The following is a 16,764-nucleotide window of genomic DNA, read 5'->3' on the forward strand; positions in this document are numbered from 1 at the left end:
GTGTGTGGATGTATGATTTGAGTTGCTGAGAGTGAGGGTCCACTAGCAGTAATGGGGTGGGTATGCACATGCATGTGCTGTATTAGGTTGAATCCAAGAAGACATGAGACCTTTCATGGCACCACTGCTTATAGAGTATGAGCAAGGAGGCTGAAGTGAGATGCCCTCAGCCTTAAATAGCACCACTGCTCTTTCTCACCTCTTGCTGCTGTCACAGCTTCCTGTTTATCTACTACTTTGCAGAAACTAGGGTTCACTGAGAAAAGAATAACCCATGATAAACTGGCTGATTAATTTCAGATTAGGCTTACTGGTGGGTTCCTCACAAAAATGAGATCTTCTATAACAGTAGCTGTCCGTAGTTGGTGGGCAGTTTCAGGCCTAAACCGGCAAACTCCAACCCAATTGTTCATGTCCTCACCACCACTCAGAGACCCTACAGCAGTGCAGTATACCCAGGGAAGAAGTCTGCAGCTCTTAGGAGACCCCAGCAGAGGCAGAACCCTGCAGCACATCTTCTCAGCCTTGGCTACCACAAGCACACCAAGCACTATGCTCCAAACCCTGCGCTGCCTTTCATAAAAGAAGCAACTGACTTCTAGGCCTTGGTTCTTAAGATCCCCCACGACTAGCGGATCTGAAAGATCAGATAAAGCTGTGGGCTCATGGCCATGATCAACAATCCATTCCTGAGATAGCAAACAGCTCTCTCAGGAGTCTGTCAGACAGATTCTCTGAGTCATCATGAAACTTCTGCCCAGAGAGGAAGGCACAATTCCTTACCTTCCTTCCCCCTTTTAATGTAAAGAAGCAGTAATGAGTACTTACCCATGCCTGAACACACGAGTGTGTGTTACTATTTTAAAATAAAACACCATACTACTCAGACTCCTTGCCAGGGGAGAAGCCGGGGAAACAGGTACAGAGCAGATGTCTGTTATGTTGATAATGCCAAGTTGCGGAAACCTGAAGATCTTCCCTATCTCCAGGCCAGCATCTGAGAGCACAGGCAGATCCCTGAGTATATCTTCTGGAAGGGGTTCCATGCAGTTACTGCTGTTGGAGACATCTGAGGTAGGTTTCTTCCTCATTTCTGGAGTTTACCCCTTCAATACATTCATAGAGGATAATCATAGAACCTCTCCCAGGCTTTAATTTTTCAAGGCTTACGTAAACTACGTTTAACAAAACCAATCTTAAGGCTGGTTCCTCACTCCCCCTCCCCCTTATCTTCAGCATTTATTTCCGTTTCAGTATATCGTAAGCTATTCAGTGACCCACTAATATGCCCAGATCTTTTCCTCTCTGCCATTTCCCATTGATAAGCTCTTAACTTAGAAAATAAACTATTGATGAGGAGTTCAAAATAGTTCTGCACTTTAGAATTTCATCCTATTTCCCATTCTATAGTCTTCAGTGACATCTGACTATTGTCAGATAATATTCGTACACTCTGTACCAACAATGCCCATGTATCTGTGGCATCAGCAAGACTTATTAGCATGAGATCATGATGAAAATGCTAAATGAAATTTGTACAATTCTTCATGCTCTGATGGTACATTATGAAGGAACATTTCTAGCACCTTGGATATAACCACTGGATCCTAGATGTCTTAACAGTATGTTATCATATTATGTACAAACAGATAGGAACAATCAAAAAGCCTTTATTAAAGACACCACAAAACACCAGAGGCAAAAAGAGGTTCTACTGAAATTAAATATCAGTGTTAAAAGCACCCAATTTGGAAGAATATCCTCTACTGTAGAAAAGGGAGCAAGTCCAATTTTCTGGAATATTTAAAACTAGCTTTGTGGAAATTTTTCAAACATCGGGGTTGAAGAGATGATCATGCATTGTTAGGTTTCAGTTCCTGAGAATCAAAACATAAAGTCTTCAGCTCTTTCTCAGCTTAGAATCCCCAAAACTTCAAAACAGAATAGTTGCAGGACTTTGCCAGAAGAAAAAAATCATAGCATTTGAACATTTGGCTTCAAAGTATAGAATAAAGATTTTCAAGTTCAGGATGGTTGAAGGATTTGGGGGATCTTTCTGGAGAACATTTGCTATTGGATGTACGTGTAAACGATCTGTAGTACTATTAGTGCAGGTCACTTAATTGCCTTTGGATTATTCATAGGTTTGACATATGTTTATCTGGGCACAGTGAAAAGAAATCATTGATCCTTGTATGCCTTACTTCCCAGCTCTTTTGCTGAAACATCTGCTGAGCTATGGCCCATGAGATCTGGAGGAGTTGCAGAGAGCCTCTGACTCTGTTGCTGCTGTCCCTTGTGGTGCGTGCCAGTGGCCTTAACAGCAACATCAAGAATTCTGTAACATTCACTAGAAAAAGAAACCACAGCCATAAGATAAGAAACTGCTTGGCTCAGGATCTCGAAATGCACCATAAAAATTGGCTTGTGCTATAGTCCATGTTTTAACATAGGGGAAATTCAGGCGTAGCATTTAAGAAAGGGCCATTGATCTGATTATTTAGATGGGAGATCAAAATAGACCATTGTAAACACACTCCAGTGCTGCTTTCCTGTCAACACATTCAATCCTGTGAGGTGAGGCACCTGCTGTCTGAGAACCTTAGGCAGAGCGAGTTGCCACAATTTCACATGCACTAGATGTCTGCAGATTCATTCTAGCTGAGGATCAAGGTGGTAACTTCACTGCCTGGACACTGTTTTGCTTCTGACATGAGCTAAAGCAGCCGTTTCTCACTACACAGCTACCAGCTCTGAAAGCAGAACAACTCCTTTCAAAACATTAAACAAAGATCAAGTCCTTTCCTATGCTGTCCATCAAGGTTTTCCTTTGAATGATCATTCTCATTTCTCGTGGCTGTAGCCATAATTTCACCTAAGTTCTTCCATTTATTTCTAGCTTTATTATCTCCTAACATGTCTCTCTTTTTAAAGTTACTTTTTTCCCCTGTTCCTACTCTTCTTCTAATGATCTTAATTAACAAACTTTGCATATCTGTAACAAGACTAAGTAAGTCTGGAACAGAGGATCTTTTAGAGACAAGGAAACAGAGGAAGAAAAAAATGGGAAGTGGTTGCTTTGTTTCATTGGTATTAAGACAGCAAATGTTTCCCCTTCTGTGGTTAAATGGTTAAAATGACTCCTGTTGGGAAAGGAAGTAGTGGGACCCTAACACACAAAGGCAGACTTGTGAAGGAGCCAAGAACGAACTCTTCTATCACATCTACGATGTAAAGCTGCTTCTCAGATTCATTATAATACCATACCATTCAGACACCATTTAAAACTATTGCAGAGCACTGGCTTTATCACAGACAATCACATTTTCATTTTCATGAGAAAAAATCTGCTTAGGAGATATATTGCTTCATTGGATCATCTGATCAACTGGGGAAAGAAACAGCCCGCTGCTGGGAAAGGCTCTCCTTGATTGGCCATCCCCAGGCCTTGAAGAAAGGAGTAAAATTCTTCTACACCAGAGGAGAAAAGTTTTCTGCCCACAGGTTCATTTTTGAGTCATTATCATCTGGGAGCTCAGACATATTTTGGTATTCAGAAAATATTTCAATGAAGGCTTCCTTTCCAAAGGCCTCTTGGAGCTATGAATCATAAGAAAAGAGAAACGGTACAAAATATATGTATGGAAGTTTAGAATTACTCTACCTGCAATTTTAAAAAAATATTTTATTAAATTCAGTTACTAATCTTTTCACAGGGCATTTTTCTTTCTTTTTTGTAAGCGTAGCTACCCAACAAATTCTAGATGCCTACAGAAGAATCAGAGTAGCCCTTTAACATCTTCAGACTATTCAACAAGCCTGTATTTCTAATATTCACACAAACCCAAAAATCAAGTATTTATATAAGTGCTTTTCATCCTGAAGGGCATGGATGCGCTTACAGGCTTGATTACTACAATTTTTTTTACAGTTGTTACACTTGTTCAAAAGAAGATTGATACAAATATCAACCCACCTCTGCATGCTTATAAGTATGCATACTTATAATATTTCTGCATATTTATAATACATAAAACTCTCTTCTCTCAGCATAAAACACAGGCTCCCTGCTTGGTGACTCTGCACTTGATGTTTGTACCGTCAATTAATTCTGGGTGCTACTGAATGAAGTATTGCACCAACAAACCTGAAAGTCCTGCTTAAATTAAGAAAAAAAAAAAAAGAAAAATAAACAATTATCAATGATCAGAAGTCATCTTTGGTAATGCCCAAAGACTGTCGTTTACCATTACATCCCAAACCGGCACATTCCACAGACCAATGACCTTTACACTGTGCTGAGATCACAAATGACTCAAAACAAGTAGATTTTTTGAGGACTGCTTCAAAAACTTTTCCCTGCAGCCCTGGCTCTCCTGCTGAAGTGTGCTACTCAGAGTCAGATCAGGACTGACTCATGTCGGTTTGTGGAATCCTATGAGTCGGCACACAAAGACACTGTTGGAGACTAATAGTCAACAGAGAGAGATAATCTGGGGTAGGGATCAAGTGGTTGCAGAAAGCAAGGAAGAGGAAAGAAGCAGCCCTGGATTAAAACTATCAGTTTGTCAATCTGTTGCAAGCTTAATTCGCCTGAAGATTACCTGCACGTATGTCTCCAGGGCAGTAAATACTTCCCAGTCCTTCAGCTGTGCTCCATTTTCAACGTAATCTTGAATCCTCTTCTTTCTAAGTTCTAGTGTGAGTGCCTTGTGGGCCTTATCTCTTGGGATGCCCAACACAGTCTTATTCACATAAACAGACCAGAGATTGTAGGTGGCTTCAGTGGTGTGAGGGGGAAACTCCCATTCAGGTTGCTGCTGATTGTGGTCCAGCTCATGAATGGCACCCCAAAGGCCATTGGCTTTTTTTTTTTTTGGGAGGGGGGACATGACAACGACTGCACATCTACCATCTCTGTTGCTGACTCCAACTGATGCATGACTGGGTAGCCAGCATGCATCCAACCTGCAGGGAAGGTAAACCACAAACAATCCTGGCAATCTGTCTGGGAAAGCCTATGGGATGGAATGCCTCAGTGAGGAAAATACAATTAATTATCTTTATGTTAACTCATTCCTTGACTTGTTTGTCATGAGTGGATGCTGCTCATGATATGCTTCCACCCCCTGTGTTGGAGTATCAAATGTATCAACCACAAGCAAAAGTTGAATGTGCATATTGTATGTTCTGCTCCATTTCCACTCCTCAGCACCTACCCAATGCAAAGAGCAAAAAAGGCCAAATGACATTTGCCAGAGCTACCAACATCGCGGATGACCATACTCCCAGCTACAGGAGTGGAGAGGAGGTGTGGAAATATAATTCTGTCTGTAGAAGAATTTTCTGTTGACACTGGTGTTTTCTTATTTTCAGATCTGGTGAGGAAGATGCTATTGCCAGGACAGTTTGTATCCTTGTATAGCCAAATAACTGTATGGTTTATGTTGATGAAAATGACCCCAGCACTCTCCCCAGCTCTCCCTAGACACTCTGTAATCTAAGTTTTGGCTCTGGAGGAAATACATGGGGTAAAAACCTCATGATAAATAGCAGACACAAATAAAGTAGAAAAATTGATTATTTTTCCTAAAGTGCTCCCAAAGAAGCAGCAGATTTTAATCTTGAAGGCAGGGGACTAAAATGTTTCGTTGCAAAATTTTGTGTCTGGGCCTTGAGCAGCCCCACCTGGGAATTCCATCCATACCTCCTGTTGGTGGCCCCAGGGGCTGCATTTCAGCCCAGCCCTGGGTCGACAGTCCCTGCCTGAGCTATGTTGTAGGTGTGCAGGTCTCCAGCTCTTTCACAGCCATGCCTGTGTCTGGCCATGGACCCTGTTGATCCAGACCCTGATCCATGGTCTGACTTCCCTGCTTGATTTCAGATGTGCCTCATCACGATGGGCCTGCCTGGTAATCACTGGACTATGTCTGACCCTGGTTACCATCACTGGACCTGACCCTGACTTGCGGATTGATTTCCTTGCTTGACCTCAGACCTGCCTCATCCCTGAAGACTTGCCTAGCAATCTGGACTCTCAGCAGACCCTGGCTGTTGTGCCAGATCTGACCTGCTTGCCGCACTCAGGTGTTGTGGGATGGCCCCAGCTGGTGAGGCACCTTGTCCTGCTGGCTGTGTTACTGCAGTTGGCTCCTGGCTCCCTGCCCCTCAGGGAGCAGCCAACCTCCACTGTGCCTTGGCAATATCTATTGTACCAGAAAGCAAAACGTGAACTGGGATTTTTTTTTTTTTGTGAAGGCAGATTCTTGTCAGTGTTTTTAGTAAAGCAGCTCTTTACTACTGAAAAATATTCCATAGTTCACTTCAGCTTTGGATAGAACTTGCTGCTGATGGCCACAGGTACTACTTCACTATAATTGTCATCACTTCAGTTCCAGTTTTGCTGTTTCTCATGCTGTTTGTAAAAATCTTTTTTCAGAAAAGACAGACTTAACGTATTCCTCAATATCTCCCATGAGTTTCTCAGTATTGCTGACTACCATAACCAGCTTTAAAAATCACATTTCAGTAGCTTTTAATAGGAATTTCCTATCTTTTTCCTTCAGTGACAATTCAATAGGCTCAATGGATCCTTCACTGGTTTCTTACAGCTCCAGAACAGTGCAGGGAGGATAGAGAGCCATTCACATCTCTGAAATGGTGCTACTCTCCACTTATTTCAGCAGGCGTGATAGAAGATGGAAGAGTTTTATATGTTGGGTTCTACCAGTGTGGCCTCTGGTGGACATAGCTGTCTATCACATGGTGAATATTTGTACAGAGGGCTGAAATACATTAAGAGAAGGAGCCACATAAATCAATAATCCAGAAGTCTTTGTTTCTGAGTGCAGCTTCACTCAAAGAATGGCAGCTCTCTAAACAACAAGTGTTTCTCAGGTCAGCTTCTCAGTTGGTGCAAACTCATTTGAAAGTTCTGATTCACAGCAGCTGTGAATCAAATCTGCATGTGTTCAGGGTCATGCTGGTTTTTAACACTCCTGTTTCTCTACAGCTCAAGGGAAGGGAGCGCTAGTGGCTTGAAGTTCACCTGCATCTGTAGACATCCAAGGATTTTAAACTCTGGCATTTGGAAATCAGTTCTTCCTGTGCATCAGTAAAAATTCCTGCAGAACAGCCGCTTGTGTTAGCAGAAAACCTACTGACTGGCCTGGGTCATACACATGCCATAGTTTGCTTACTAGGCTTACGGAGGCAATACAGCTAAAACAAAGCAGGGAAAGGGATAGACTCTGTTCTCTGACATGCACTGCCAAATGAATTGCTTTCTCATCCTTTATATGTGTACAAAACTATTAATGACAATTATGTTACCTTTGTGTCCTGAGTCTGAATTTTCAAATACAGCTGTCACTAATTGTAAGAATGAATGAGAAAAATATAATACTCCCATATTCCCTGTTAAGCTTGAGGGGTTAGCAATTACAAAAATCAGCAACTGACATGTAATCTAAGCACAATTGTTGCAGAGTCACTGACAGATTACAACCTCATTGTTAAATTCAGAGCCACATGTGGCCAGATGTAATGATTGATTACTCTGTTAAAATCCTTGTTAGGTGAGGATATGCTTGGAGGAGCACATGCAGCATGGAAACATAGCACTTATTTATTTTGGTTATATTTCACTAGTGATTATAATTAACTGGTTATTAATAACTGAAGTGCAAGTTGTTTACACTTGAGCCAGCCTCTCTCGAATTAGTCCTACTTGACTGACAGCAGTTACACCACGTGCGTTAAGCTGCTAGAGCTGTGGATTATTGACAGAGTGGTGGCCTGGGCAGCTGATGAATTTATCAATTCAAGTGGTAGAAAAGACCTTTAGTGTTGCAATCAAGTAGAGCTGAAAGCACCTGCCAGTCCTATTGAGAAAAGTGCAATACTTGTAAAAAGATTAATTGCAAATAATGGTGAAATTTGGCAAACTTGCCTTTAGGACCCTCCTTACCACCCATAATAACACATCAGTCTGCTCCAGCCTGTTCAGTTCCACTGGCCTAGCAAATTGTCTTTAAGCAGCATGTTTCTTAAATGACAGATAGCAAAATGCTGCTTACAACAAACTTTTCCCCCTACCACTGCCCTCACTCCCCCACTGATATAAGTGATCCTACGCCTGCTAACATCAGGGTCTTATTATGTAGTAGGCTGTCTGTATGTCTGTTGCATGCCTTTTAATTTAAGTTTCAAGTTCTCCTTTGTCCTGCCTAAAACAACTAGCTTTGTCTCCCTTCTTTCTGTTGCAATTAGCATAAACTCACTCCCACAGTACTAAGAGTAACATGACCCAGTATACACATCATTTTGTGGCCAGCCTGTCACCCTCCACTGTGTTTTACCCTGGGATAGCCTCAGATTTAGCAGCAGAATGTGTTACTTTTGTGTACCAGCTCTTGACAGTCACAGAAGATTCTTACTCTCACAAGCAGTCTCCTTGAATTTGGTGGGATGAATCTGCTGATTTGAGGATCTGCATGATCTTGTAATAATGTTACTGCCTTGTGTATTTCCCTTACAAATATCCATCACAGATAAAGACAAAATGTTCTAGTTATGATACTCGCCATGAGATACCTGGACATCTGCCACCATCCTCTCTGGCCTTGGCAAAGTTGCTGAGATAGCTGCCCGTCTGGCTATTGCATTCATCATCTTGTTCCAGATGGAAAGGAGACTCTCCGGGTTGTCCATGTGGTGTACATCAGCAGCTGGTACTGTCAGGATGATGTTCTCTGTGCCAGCTCAGCCCAGGGGGCTGGGTATTGATGGATGGTTGACTGCCAGGCAGAGATGTCAGTTTCCCCTGATTCAGCATTCAGATGAAAAAAGGGAACCAATTTAAAAAGAAGTTTTAAGTGTGAAGAGGGAGGACAATCACCATAGCTAAAACCCTCTGCATAGCCTCAGAAACAATAAATCAATCTAGATGTAACTGGGTTTTACTGAATCAGTGGGCAGATCCTGAGATTCTGGTGAGGGCACCAGTCATCTTTGGTGACTCCAGGTCATATTGAAGATATTCACTTTTCAATATCAAGACATTTTAAAGGTGGCTCAGACATGCTTATACTGGGAACACGGACAGTGGTTAATTCCTAAATGAAAGTCCTATCAATATACTTCCTGCACTGAGAAATGTGAAGCCTTATGCAAAGGCTTTCCTGGGGCATTACTTATTCTGAGGTCTTCTCCAAACGTGACCACAAAAACCCAGGAAAATATAGGCAAGCTAGAAATACAGAAATACTTCTTTACTCACCTGCCTATAGTTAGGTTTTTGGGACCACTTACTATGCCTGAAGAATGGAGCCTGCACAGCCTCTTTAATTGTGACTGATACTGGGCCTAATGTGCTCTCCTTTGGCACGATGATATATATGAGGCCAACCAACAGACTAGAGACTTCCATGGTGTTTTTTTCAACTTTGAACTTCTTTACCACCAAAGGAGGCCTCTTCAGCTCCGCAGCATAGCTGAGGTCATCAGTCTGACAGCCGATCTGCACCCGGGGGGGAACAACAGTCACCGAAAGGCACTGCAACTCGGACAGGCTCAGGTAGCTCCACTCCAAACTCAGTGTGTTCTGTAGCTAACATAGGCAACAAGACGCTCTTGTCTCAGCAGGGAAAGGCTACAGTATGCTACCATATGGAACATTATTCGTCACCTCAGCACAGACATCAATCAGATGAAAGTAGCATGAAAGAATTCAAGGGCAGACTTAAGCCCCATGAAGAAGAAAATGGAAATGCTGGATCAGTTGCCAAAGAAAAGTAGAATTCTCTTCCTACAGCTCTGTTCAAAAGGAGGGATTTCACTGGTTTTGAAGAAATGTCAAAGTTGGTTGGCCCCAGTTTTAGCACCTTTACCTCCCATCACAGCTGCTACAGCTGTGCTGCTATAAATGGATAGCTGTGGAGGGTTGACCCTGGCTGGATGCCAGGTGCCCACCGAAGCCACTCTGTCACTCCCTCCTCAGCTGGACAGGGGAGAGAAAATACAACAAAAGGCTCATGGGTTGAGATAAGGACAGGGAGATCACTCAGAATTACCATCATGGGCAAAACAGACTCAACTTGGGGAAAATTAATTTAATTTATTACCAATCAAATCAGAGCAGGATAATGAGAAATAAAACCAAATCTTAAAAACACCCTCCCCCCACCCCTCCCTTCTTCCTGGGCTTAACTTTACTCCCAATTTTCTCTACCTTCTCCCTGCCAGCGGCACAGAGGGATGCGGAATGGGGTTTGCAGTCAGTTCATCACACATTGTTTCCACCGCTCCTTCCTCCTCAGGGAGAGGAATCCTCACACTCTTCCTCTGCTCTAGCGTGGGGTCCCTCTCACTGGAGACAGTCCTCCACAAACTTCTCCAAATTGAGTCCTTCCCATGGGCTGCAGTCCTTCATGAACTGCTCCAGCATGGGTCCCTTCCCCAGGGTGCAGTCCTTCAGGAACAGACTGCTCCCACATGGGTCCCCCGCGGGGTCACAAGTCCTGCCAGCAAACCTGCTCCAGCGTGGGTTCCTCTCTCCATGGGGCCACAGATCCTGCCAGGAGTCTGCTGCAGCACAGGCTTCCCACAGGATCACAGCCTCCTTCGGGCATCCATCTGCTCCAGCGTGGGGTCCTCCATGGGCTGCAGGTGGGTATCTGCTCCACCGTGGACCTCCATGGGCTGTAGGGGACAGCCTGCCTCACCATGGTCTTCACCACAGGCTACAGGGGAATCTCTGCTCTGGCACCTGGAGCACCTCTTCCCTCTCCTTCTCCACTGACTGTGGTGTCTGCAGAGTTGTTTCTCTCACATACTCTCAGTCCTCTCTCTGGCTGCAATTGCTGTTGTGCAGGAGTTTTTTCTCCTTCTTAAATACGTTATCACAGAGGCACTACTGCTGTCGCTGATGGGCTTAGCCTTGGCCAGTGGCAGGTCTGTCTTGGAGCTGGCTGGCATTGGCTCTATCGGACATAGGGGAAGCTTCTAGGAGCTTCTCACAGAAGCCACCTCTGTAGTCCCCCCCGCTACCAAAACCTTGCCACGCAAACCCAATACAATAGCATAAAGGTAAAAAGCAGAGCATGAGCAGAGCTTACCCTGATATGAAATGAGTGAGGAGAAAGGAAGCTGGGGAAGGGACAATGTCCCCATTTATAATAATTCACCTGCTTTCCACGCACTCTCTGAAACACTGTAATGCCCACATGGGCAGGCCGTGAGTGACTGAAGACATGGGAATCCCTGGTTCCCAGACTAGTTCTGCTCAATTCTGCCGAAAGCTTGTCCTATTATTGTCCCTTTAAAGAGAAAAAAAAAAACCCACCCTGCTATGGGATAATACTGTTTGCATAACTACCTCTACTGTAGTGTTTATCCCTTTTCACTTACAGTTATGTAGAGGCTGGTTTCAGAGCCGAGATATAAACCTCACAAAAATATTTTTTTATAGTGTGGGTGTTCATTTGTCCTGATGACAGAGGTAATAAAACTTGAAGGAAAACAGCTTGGAGGCCTCGAAGTGAGGCAGGATGATAGCAGAAGACAGCAAGGTGGGGCAAGTAAGATATTTTAAGATATTTTTATAGTGGGCAGAAATACCTAGTAGTCTCCTCCACATAGACAACATTCAACCTTATTATTTCTCATCCTATTCACTGTCAGTACAGGAATTATTCCTTTACTCTTGAAAGCAACAATACAGGTATTTGTCTTGTTTGACCTCTGCCTTCTCTAGGGGAATGGAGAAGGGCACAGAGGAGGTATGAGACCAACATGAGATGGTGACAGTATGGAGCAGATGAAAATCAGAGGTGTGTTCATTACAGCTGCATAGGGCAGTCATTTTTCGGGTCAGAAGTGAGAGAGTGTAACTTGAGAAACGTAGAAAGAGGTTTATCATAGGAGAAACTTGGGGAGAAATTGTTTGTGATTCATGCCTCAGCAAGGCCAAGACAAACTTCAAAGAAACGAGAATGGAAGCAATGAAAGTTCTTCTGACTGTAATGAGAAACAAAGGCAAATGTTCACCTCCAGGTTAGCTGCAACAGCAGATGCAGGAAAATGCAGAGTGGCCATTCTTCTGGGAGGAATATAAAGCCCAGTGCTTCTACATGCTTCTGGACCTTAGAAAGAACCACAGGCATTATCAAGATAGAAACACATAAGTCATATGATAGTCTTCAACTTACAGATAAAATTCAACAGCAGCTTCTAATAAATTAGTTTTCTGAAGCTTTCACCTTTGTGCTGAATCCTTCCCCATCTGACCAATAGCTAATGCTGAACCTTTTTTGAAAAGTTTGAATTCTTAATGATTTATGAGTAAATTGAGAAAATGCAAGGAAATTTCAAACCAAACTATCAAGATAATCCTGCCCCACCCTCACATCATAAAAGTTAGTTATGATATCACCTTGATATCATAAACTTGATATCAAGGTGACCTTTCTGGTAAAATTTTATTAAAAAAAAAAGAAACCAAAACAAACATCGGAAGTGATGCTTGTTTCTAAAAAGAATGCAGGACAATCTCCAAAAGTGACTTGTGATTTTATATGTCCAACTAGAAACCCTCCATAACAGTGTGGGATTTTTTCTTTCCGGAGAAGCTCTCCTCAAGCAAGACAAAACACACAGCTCCATGCAATGACATCTTCAGGTGAAATGTCATTGCACCTGAATTTGCACCTGAATTTGACAAAAAGCAGTAGTCATACTTCACATTGACCAACAAGTCAAATTGCTTCCTCTGGAAGCATTTATGGGCCATGTACCTGGACAGCTCCCCTATTGCATAACCAAAAATTTATTCATCATCTGACCAAAACTGTACCCAACAGAAGATCAAATGATCAATATGCCAGCATCCATCACAAGACCAAGGTATTTCTGATTACATGGTGTGCATGCAATCCCAGAAGAAAGCTGGGGCAGGAAGGAAGCAGAGAGATTTAGACTATTATATTTATAGATTACCTGGTCAGCCTTATTCCATTCCACAGTTTGGGTGCTGCTGAGGAAGGAAATAGAAAAATATCCCCTACCTTCACTTCTTCCATCAATCTGAACAGTTACAGTTAGGGATGTAGTAATTTCTGGAAGACTTTGGTTGGGAGCACATGTTTTCGTACATCAGAGAAGTTGTCATAGAGCTCTGCAGCTATGTTGATTAAAACCATTTCCTCAGAGCTGCCTTTGACTGGGCTGTCAGCAGTGACATCAGGAACCGCTGGGAAAGCACTAGCTCAGCCACCTCCTCCTGAACAGAGCAGATAGCTAGGGAGGTCTGAGTTGGAATCCTCAGGAACACTGTTGAGTCCTGTGCTAATTTCTTGAGCCAGGAGGAATATGGTGGCTTTAGAGCTTCTTTTTTCTTGAGGTTTTGCTGAAATTGGGAGAGTGCCTTGAGAAAGTGGTACTGTGAGAAAACCTCATCAGGATGTAAGACTGGCTGACTTGATGCTAGTATGTTATCTCCTAAGATACCAACTCCAAACTTTTGCAGTATTTCGTTCCCAGGGAACCCTGCAACAACATTCTTATCAGCATTCCCTGCAGCCCAGGACCATGCCTGTCCTCCAACCATCAGACCACTGCCCCTTCAAACAAACTCATCAATCTTCTCCACCTCCTCATCACTGTAGGCTTTGCAACAGTACACACTCAGGTTTTCCTTAAGATCTCTTAGCTTGCTAGGGATGTTCTCCTGGTTTAGGAGAGTGAAAAAGTCCTGCAGATCACCAGAAATAGAACTTGTCCTCCCTTCCCAGCATCAAGCCAATCAATGGCATTGAGGATAAAGGTTTTCATTGCTGATGCTTGGAAAAAGTTTTCATGAGCGAGTACCACAACACGGCCCCTGCCATAGTGTGCAGCTGCAAGGAATGCCTGGTGGGAGTCATTCATACCAATGGAAAATGCTAATGCACCATGGATGAATAGATGGGAGGGGACACTGCCATCTTCTGTCTTGAATTCAGTCACTCCTTTCAAAAGAACGTCTAAATTTTTTTTCGCATCCAATCCATGTCTAGAAAACCAAAATAAATCCTTGTCATCCAGATTGACTTATAAATGCTGAAAGCTGTACTTATCTTTGCCCTGTTAGTAGTGATACAGTCATGACTTCCTATTAACACTCCCTGTTTCAAGAAGTTATCAAGACAAATATATTAATCTCTATCAAAAGAGACTTGAAAGTTAACCCAACAGATATCACTGAAGTGGCAGCAATGTTAAAATTACAGGGATCACCAGCTTTCCTTAAGCATGGTATAAATTGAATTCCAGGCAAGAATGGTGCTGTGTGCTTGTGACTCATGTTAGATTTTTCTGCAATGGGCTAAGATGTTACCACCCACAGAGGGTGGCTCTATCCTTCACAAGAAGTTATTGTCCTCAGGGCACAGAATCCATAAGAGTTCAGGCAAACTCTTCCTAATCCTTTTCAGTGCAAAGGTAGACATATACCTCAAAACATTCTCAGCAGTGGCTTCAACTAATCCAACTGATTTTGCTTTTCAGGAAGTCTAGGGGCTCTGACACTTTTTCTTCTAACAGCTTAGTTTTAAGGTGGTGACCTCCAGCCGTAGAGCAAATGGAAAGCAGGCAGTAAAATGTTAAAACTGTGATAGTTGTTTGCAAAGTTGCACAGTCACCTGCTTTCTTGCTTGTCTCTTTACCACGGGCTTTGGTCTAAACTTTAGCCTCCATTGCCTGCCTGCCTCTCCATCCTGGGATGTAAGGATAATTTTTTCCATCATAATGGTGGTTAAAAACTGAACAGGTGCCAAGACAGGTTGTGGAATCTCTGTCCTTGGAGATATTCAGTACTTGACTAGACAAAGCCCTGAGCAACCTGCTTTAGGTGTCCCTGCTTTGAGCAGACATTGGAGCAACTGACCTCCAAAGGTCCCTTCCAACCTCAACTATTCCATGATTCAGACTTCCGTCAGCATGTTCCAAGTGTATTGGCAGTGAAGCACACCTGAAAAATTACTGTGAAGACAATGGCTTATTGCCTCAGCAGAGCTGCCTCCTGAGCATGGCCAGAGCTGAGTCTTGTTATCATTACATGGTCTATTATCCTTGTCTGAACATAGCTCTGAGACAGAGATGAAGCTGTAATATATTCTTCCTTATGTAGCAGTATAAGGTCCAATTATAGAGCTTCAAATTCCCAGCTTATTTGTGAGAAATTCCCTGAAGAATTATCATCACCTTCAGGGACTTGTGACAAAATAAAGTGCCTTAACTCTAATAGTCTAAGGTCACCCGCCTAGTGCGTGAAGGGAAGGTGGTGGATGTAGTTTTTCTGTATTTTAGTAAGGCTTTTGATACTGTCCTTCACAGCATCCTTCTGCACAAGCTGTCCAGCTGTGAGATGAGCAGGTTCATGGTGCGCTGGGTGAAGAACTGGCTGAAGGGCAGAGCTCAAAGGGTTGTAGTGAATGCGGCTACATTTGGTTGGTGGCCAGTCATTAGCAGTGTCCCTCAGGGCTCAATTCCAGGGCCAGTTCTGTTCAATATTTTTATCAATGATCTGGATGCAGGAGTTGAATGCACCATTAGCAAGTTTCTGAATGCACCATTAGCTCTCAATACTAAACTAGGAGGTGCTGTTGACTCTCTGGAGAGACAAGAGGCCTTGCAGAGGGATCTGGATAGATTGAAGCATTGGACAATCCTCCATGGCATGAAATTTAACAAGAACAAATGCCAGATTCTGCACCTGGGACAGAGTAATATGAAACACAAGTATAAATGGGAGAGAAGTGGCTGGAGAGCAGCTCTGCAGAAAGGGACCTGGGGGTGCTGGTCAACAGCAGGCTCAACATGAGTCAGCAACGTGCCCTGGCAGCCAAGAGGGAAAACCGCATCCTGGGGTGCATCAAACACAGCATAACCAGCTGGTCAAAAGAGGTGATCATCCCACTGCATTTAGCATTGGTACAGCCTCAGCTTGAATACTGTGTGCAGTTCTGGGCCCCACAATTTAAGAAGGATGTTCAGGTACTTGAATGTGTCCAGAGGAGGGCAACAAAGCTGGTGAAAGGGCTGGAAGGAATGTCCTGTGAGGAGCAGCCAAGGACTCTGGGCTTGTCTAGTTAGGAGAAAAGGAGGCTGAGGGGCAACCTCATCACTCAAGGACCTACAGCTTCCCGAGGAGGGGAAGTGGAGAGCGAGGTGCTGAGCTCTTCTCCCTGGTATCCAGTGATGGGATGCGTGGGAATGGTTCAAAGTTGTGTCAGAGGAGGTTCAGACTTGACAGTAGGAAACTTCTTTACTGAGGGGGTGGTCAAACGCTGGAACAGGCTTCCTAGAGAGGTGGTCAATGCCCCAAGCTTGTCAGTATTTAAGAGGCATTTGGACAATGCCCTTAACAACATGCTTTAACTTTTGGTCAGCCCTGAAGTGGTCAGGCAGTTGGACTAGATGATCCCTCCAACTGGAACTATTCTATTCTGTTCTATTCTGTTCTGTTCTATTCGCAGCACTGGGCAGGAAAGGATCACCTATGCTACTGAGCCTAGTTGCCTCCACTACCAGGCATCTACACAATACACAATCTGGTGGGGAATGCATGGCTACATCATGGACTCTGTGTGGACAATATCCAAGCCTCATGGATCCACTCAGTATCTTCCCCATGCTTCCCAGGGACTTTGAAGTACACCCTGAAGTCCAGTGACAAAGCTAAGAACTGTTACAAATGCCTTAAAGTTTACACCACACCACAGGAGA

The 16,764-nt window shown here is 43.4% G+C and overlaps 1 long non-coding RNA gene and 2 pseudogenes across 2 annotated transcripts; 1 reads left to right on the plus strand and 2 right to left on the minus strand.

The window, feature by feature from the left end:
• Positions 1-800: 800 nt before the first annotated feature.
• Positions 801-12,356, plus strand: LOC140659182 (uncharacterized). Of its 2 annotated transcripts, none has more exons than XR_012045021.1 (3): positions 801-1,074; positions 5,377-5,411; positions 8,553-12,356. It is a non-coding gene; the product is annotated as an uncharacterized lncRNA (long non-coding RNA). The 2 variants fall into 2 exon arrangements; XR_012045022.1 differs by lacking the exon at positions 5,377-5,411 and adding an exon at positions 5,885-6,360 and having other exon boundaries at positions 7,013-12,356.
• LOC140659176 (TRPM8 channel-associated factor 2-like) lies at positions 1,738-5,580 on the minus strand (annotated as a pseudogene).
• Positions 12,357-13,189: 833 nt separating the features above from the next.
• Positions 13,190-14,978, minus strand: LOC140646431 (TRPM8 channel-associated factor homolog; annotated as a pseudogene).
• Between the last annotated feature and the right edge of the window lie 1,786 nt (positions 14,979-16,764).

The sequence above is a fragment of the Ciconia boyciana genome, chromosome 1 (genome assembly GCF_034638445.1).
Source record: "Ciconia boyciana chromosome 1, ASM3463844v1, whole genome shotgun sequence".
Taxonomy (NCBI): domain Eukaryota; kingdom Metazoa; phylum Chordata; class Aves; order Ciconiiformes; family Ciconiidae; genus Ciconia; species Ciconia boyciana.